We start from the raw sequence: 7,058 nt of genomic DNA, 5'->3' as shown, positions 1-7,058 counted from the left end.
TACCTAATGTTCTGAGCAGCACAATATAATATGTTTTGTGGTAATCATCTGCTATGGTGGTCACACGGAAGTTACAAAGTTTCATGGAAGCTTATTATAAAGACAGTCATGTAGTCACATTCATATGTGGTACTTACTTGTCTTTGGTTTCAACATTTTGTTGACAGGGAGCCAGCAACTTCATTAAACTCCTTTGAAATGTTTATTAACAGTTTTGTCAACAGTTGCAGTATTTATAGAAGGTGAATATTACTGAACCTCACAGGTCCATTTTGAAGCCTCAGTTACTGTGACTGCACTTACAGTGTCTGATCTTAACCCTCTGCTTACAAGAAAATCTGTGTAGCATTTTCTACCAGTCGGACTTCTCAAGCTCGTGTTGCTTAAATTGACATAAACTGACACTATTTTGAAAACTTATGATGTGAACAACTTTTGAAGAATAAATACTTTTAAAATAATATTATTTATTTAAAGTTTACATTTTAAAAACACAATTTTTATACTTTTACTGGTGGCTTTTACTCTCATTAAAAATTTGTGGAGGATCTACAGAAGACAATAGCAGAAGATTCCAAGCATACAGGTTTGGGGCACTTATAACATGTAATTTTATTTTTTCTATTTTTCTTCTCTACACATTTTCTCCTTTTCTTAGCTGGTGGTTTCACTGCCCTTTTTGGATCTTTATCCCCACTAGTTGCTTTCCCAAATTGATGATGAAGGCGCAATGTCTCATTTTTTTTTAATTGGTAGCCAGCATCACCCAAATTACATATGCATTCATTACACTTAAATTGATTATGCTGAAGAAAGTCACCAATGGCCAGCGCCTTGTTTTTCTCTTCACACTGCACTGTAGAATTGCATCTTCTGGTCCATGGTGTGAACACTACCTTTTGTGGCATTGTATGTCATTATAACTTCAAGCTTGTTTACTTTCAATGATGACATCACTGGTTGGTCATGAAGAGAGCTAAGGATGATAACAACTTTTTTCCTTAGGAACAAAATAGGCTATCATCATACCTGGTTGAAAATGACAGAGTATACTTTATGCCCTTTAGGTATAATAAAGTCGGAAGGCAGTCCGAATGTGACCAACTGTTCATCCACAGTCATGCATCATCCTGGTAGATGCCCCTCAGGGAAATTTCCCACACCACAAAAACTTCTCTGGTTGATTCCAGTTTGTCACCTGACCTATGGTCAAGTTGAGCTGTTGCACTGTCGAAGCAAACCACTTCAGAATAGCATGGAAGCGGTTGAGAGACAATTTCATTGAACAGTGATCGGGCATTCTCAGCACTCCAAAGCTGACTGATACCTTCATTTCTTGACTTGTCGACTCTTGTCAGGATCAGAACACCAAGAAACTTATTCATTTCATCTCATAAACAATTTGACCTCCCTTGTTGATCCACATACGGACTCTATCAATGAGGGGTACATGAAAGAACAACATAAAACAAGATTCTTCATAATCACTGTTCCTAATCAAATAACTTGTAGGTTCCTGGCCTTCTTTCAATACACCTATTTTGCTCCACCTACCAGCTTGAGGAGCTATAACCCACATTTCATCCTTATTACAAGAAAACAATAAGTCATACACAACAGAATTTGCACTGAATTGTTCTTCTCCATCTTCCTACAAGGATTATTTATGATCACATTCGTGTAGTTATGAGTTTTCAGCAACATCTACCTCATTTTCATCATCACTGGAAGATTAACATTCAATAAGTGGGTATTCAGAATCAGAAAACTGCTCCAACAATTCCCTTATCTCCTCATCTTATAATCAATCCTCTTCTCCATAACAGGTTCAGTCTGTGTAACAGACAACTGTTGTGAAATAATGCACCAAAATAAAAATGTGCTGGGTGATGTAATAGACACTGCACAGATATACAGCTGGTTATTGAAAAACGGCTTCTAACCGCATGTGCCTGTGAGGGCCATACAAGATAAAATGTGCACCACACTTTAACACAAAGTCATAGGAAAATTTTTATAATTTTTTTCCAAAACCATTGCTAACTTGACAAATTAGGAAAAAGTCATAAAACTTCATTAAAATAAAATATATAGTTGCTAACAGAGAAGATATTAATCATCAAGGATGGGACTCTGAGGCCCAATGCTAGGTAAAGGTTTAATTATAAACATCAAAGTGGCAACATATGCTTTGTAAATGTTTGCAGAATGAATGCCACAATCTACAAAAGCTTCTTACCATGTCAAAATCAAATTTTTGATTTTGTAAGATTAGAGATTATTAGTACTTGTTCCATAGATCATGAATACGACACTTCATAACGATGTGGGACATGTCAGGTTAATAAAAGGTGTCTATACAAGATATTACATTACACAAAATATTACAGGACACTTAATATTTTTAATTTTTTTGTGGGGGGTGGGGAAATTATCCACTTACTATATCCAAAAATTCATCTAACGAGTAGGAGGAGTTGCCATTCAGAAATTCTTTTAATTTCCTTTTAAATGCTATATGGCTATCTGTCAGACTTTTGATGCTATTAGGTAAGTGACCAAAGATTTTTGTTGGAGCATAATTTACCCCTTTCTGAGCCAAATTTAGATTTAACCTTGAGCAGTGAAGATCATCCTTTCTCCTAGTGTTGTAGCCATGTACACTGCTATTACTTTTGAATTTGTTCGGATTGCTAATAACAAATTTCATAAGTGAATATATATATTGTGAGGCTACAGTGAAGATCCCTAGCTCTTTAAATGAGTGTCTGCAGGATGATCTTGGATGAGCTCCAGCAATTATTCTGATTACATGCTTTTGTGCAATGAACACTCTTTTACTCAATGATGAGATACCCAGAATAATACGGTAAAAGCAGAGAATGAAAACAGGTGTGGTAAGCTAATTTACTGAGATGTATATCAGCAAAATTTGCAATGACCCTAATAGCATAAGTAGCTGAACTCAAAGGTTTCAGCAGATCCTCAGAGTGTTTTTTCCAGTTCAACTCCTCATCAATGCATACACCTAGAAATTTTGAATATTCTACCTTAGCTATCAATTTCTGATCAAAATCTATATTTATTAATGGTGTCACTCCATTTACTGTGTGGAACTGTATACACTGTGTTTCGGAAAAGTTTAATGAGAGCCCATTTTCAGAAAACCACTTAATGATTTTCTGAAAAACATCATTTACAATTTCATCAATTAATTCTTGTCTGTTGGGTGTGATAGCTACACTTGTATCATTGTCAAAAAGTACCAGCTTTGCATCTTCGTGAATATAGAATGGCAAGTCATTAATATACGAGGGCCGTTCAGAAAGTAACCTCCGGTTGATTTAAAAAAATACACCAAGTTAAATAAAAATATTTTAATATATACATCTTACAACTACATCTTTGCACTATTTTTCTACATAGTCTCCATAGCGATTGAGGCACTTATCGTATCTCTTCACAAGCTTTGAAATTCCTTCTGCATAAAAATCACCCGCTTGTGCCTGGAGCCAGCCTGTGACCGCATCTTTGAGCTCTTCGTCGTCATCAAACCGCTGTGACCCGAGCCATTTCTTCAAATGCATGAAGAGGTGATAATCACTTGGCGCCAGGTCTGGGCTGTAAGGTGGATGGTTGATAACGTCCCACTTGAAGGACTCAAGAAGGGCCGTTGTTCTGCGAGCAGAGTGAGGACGGGCGTTATCGTGCAAAAAAACGATACCGGAAGTCAGCATACCACGGCGTTTGTTCTGTATAGCCCGGCGTAACTTTTTTATTGTTTCACAGTACACGTCTTGATTAATGGTCGTACCACGTTCCATGAATTCAACCAACAACACCCCTTTGGCATCCCAAAACACCGTTGCCATCAGTTTTCTGGCAGAAAAATCTTGCGAGGCTTTTCTTGGTTTGGTAGGCGAATTTGAATGTGCCCACATCTTTGATTGTTCTTTTGTCTCAGGGTTCACGTACTTAATCCAGGTTTCGTCACCGGTCACGATTCTGTTTAACAATGGTTCTCCTTCGTCCTCATAACGTGACAGAAAGTCTAATGCAGAGGCCATTCTTTGAGTTTTGTGGTGGTCGGTAAGAATTTTGGGCACCCATCGTGCACAGAACTTATGGTAACCCAATCTTGCTGTCACTATCTCGTACAAGAGAGTCTTAGAAATCTGTGGAAAACCAGTAGACAACTCTGACATTGAGAAACGTCGATTTTCACGAACTTTTGCATCAACTGTCTGAACGAGTTCGTCAGTCACCAATGATGGTCTACCACTCCTCTCTTCATCATGAACGTTTTCTCGTCCACTTTTAAATAAACGTACCCATTCACAGACAACTCCTTCACTCATAACTCTTGGTCTGTACACGGCACAAAGCTCACGATGAGTAGCTGCTGCAGAATATCCTTTGGCTGTAAAAAACCTTATGACAGCACGCACTTCACATTTGGCGGGGTTTTCTATTGCAGCACACATTTCAAACTGCCACAAAAACTAAACTAGCGCAGGTACGACGTTCACTCGACCACGGCTTGATGCCGACTGACCTGTTGAGTGCGTGAACGCACAGATGGCGTCGCTACTCCCCCCACAATCCGCACTGTGACCAATCGGAGGTTACTTTCTGAACCGCCCTCGTATATTAAGAACAGCAGAGGACCCAAGACCGAACCTTGCGGCACCCCATTCTTGATTGTTCCCCAGTTTGAGAAATCACCAGTTTTTTACATATTATGTGAACCGCTTATTTCCACTTTCTGCACTCTTCCAATTAGGTATGATTTAAACCATTTGAGCACTGTCCCATTCACACCACAGTACTTGAGCTTATCTAGAAGTATTCTATGATTTACACAATCAAAAGCCTTTGAGAGATCACAAAAAATCCCAAGGGGTGATTTCCGGTTACTCAGAGCATTTAATATTTCATTAGAGAAAGCATATATTGCATTTTCCGATGAAAAACCTTTCTGGAAACCAAACTAACATTTTGTTAAACCTTTATTTTTACAAAGGTGTGGAGCTACTACACAATACATTACTTTTTCAAGAATTTTGGATAGGGCAGTCAGAAGAGAGATTGGGTGGTAGTTGTTGACATCAGACATATCCCCTTTTTAATGCAGTGGTTTATCAATGGCATACTTCAGCCTATCTGGGAAAATACCCTGCTTCAGAGAGCTATTACATATGTGGCTAAGAATCCCACTTATCTCTTGGGAACAAGCTTTTATTATTCTGCTAGAAATGCCATCAATTCCATATGAGCTTTTATTTTTGAGAGAGTTTATCATCTTCCTAATTTCAGAAGGAGTGGAGGGTGGAATTTCAGTTGTATCAAATGGTGTGGGGAAGGCCTCTTCCATTTATCTATTGATGTGCTGCTGTCCTTTACTACCCGAGTAGGAAAATCAATGGCAGACGTCAAATTGAAAGAACCGAGCAAGATTTCCAGGTCATGTGTGAATTGTGGCATTCATTCTGCAATCATTTATAAAGCAGGTGTTACCATTTTGATGTTTATTTTTAAGACTAAGCACTGTCAGTGCAGCCTCGGCAGGCCAGGCTTGAAAATGGACCTGTAAGGTTCAAAACTAGTCACCTAATACAAATACTGTAACTGCTGACAGAATCGTTAATAAATGCTTGGAGATACTTACTTGTAGTAGGCCTAAGGAATATGAAATTAAACTGAACACGCACACATCAATTACGCAAATTATGCAGCAATGAGAAGTAACGCAACATTCGTCACATTTGTCTGACATCTGCCAAACGAAACTATGATGGGTAGGCTCACTAAAAGTTTTACAATCTATGTATGAGGTTCATTCAAATGAAACATTGTCAGTGCGTCTACCTTTGCTTACACATAAGGTGGCACCGTGTAACTGCGGGTATGGTGGCGCCATCTATTGGTAGAGAGACTGACACATGCATACCGTTTGATGCTGCATAGTGGCAGTGCAGTTTCGCGCCGAAGAGATGGTGGTCACACACGTTATTGTCCACTACCAAACATGCAGGCGAGTAAGCAGGAACAACAAGGAGTAATTTGATTTTTGGCAGTCGAAGGAGTTAAAAGCCGTTAAATGAATCAACGGATGAAGGCTGTGTACAGTGAGTACAGCCTGAGTTGTTCAAGTGTTGTGAAATGGCGCAAACGATTCCTTGAGGGGCGCAAGTCACTGGAAGACAATGCTCATCCCGAACAGGTTCATTGTGTCATCACACTGGAAATGGTTGTAGAAGTGAATGCTTTAGTCTTGGACAATCACAGTATCACTGTGGATGAGGTCCATTGGTTACTGAGTATTAGCGAAGGCACCAGCCACACCATAATGCATCAATACTTGAATTTTTTAAAAATCTGTGCACAGTGGGTTCCCCTCCAACTGACCGCCAAACAGTGCAATACTTGAATGGCACTGTCTTCGAGTCATCTGCAACATTATCATGAGGAGGAATATGGCTTTCTGTCTTGTACTGTCACGTGACGAAACATGGTGTCACCATTTTGAACCAGAAAGCAAGCATCAGAGCAAGCAGTGGAAACATGCGACTTCACCAACTACAATGAAATCAAAGGTCTTGCACACCAGTTCTGGTAAGATAATGATGTCCTCCTTTTTTGACCATAAGGGCCCACCGCTTGCCGGGTTCCTAGAATGAGGAACCACCATCAATACCCAGCATTATCAAGCCAGATTACAGAATCTTAGATGAGCCATCAAGTCAGAATGTCAAGGCATGTTGTCCAATGGCGTTATCCTCCTGCATGATAATGCATACCCACACACAGCCAATGCAGTGAAGACGACATTGCACCACTTTTGATGGGAAACACTGGAGCATCCACTGTACAGTCCCAACCAGTCACTGTGCGACTTTCATGTGTTTGGACCTCTAAAACAAGATATTCGTGGACAATGATTTGCAAAGGATGATGAAGTGTTTGCTGGGTCAAGGCCTGGATCCCACAGCAGCCTACTAGCTTCTTCAAGGATGGAATCAACCAGCTAGTGTTGCAATGGGATAAATGTGCCAACA

This window comes from Schistocerca piceifrons, chromosome 1 (genome assembly GCF_021461385.2).
Source record: "Schistocerca piceifrons isolate TAMUIC-IGC-003096 chromosome 1, iqSchPice1.1, whole genome shotgun sequence".
Classification (NCBI taxonomy): domain Eukaryota; kingdom Metazoa; phylum Arthropoda; class Insecta; order Orthoptera; family Acrididae; genus Schistocerca; species Schistocerca piceifrons.
The sequence above is the reverse complement of the archived record's forward strand: the minus strand, read 5'-3'. Positions refer to the sequence as shown.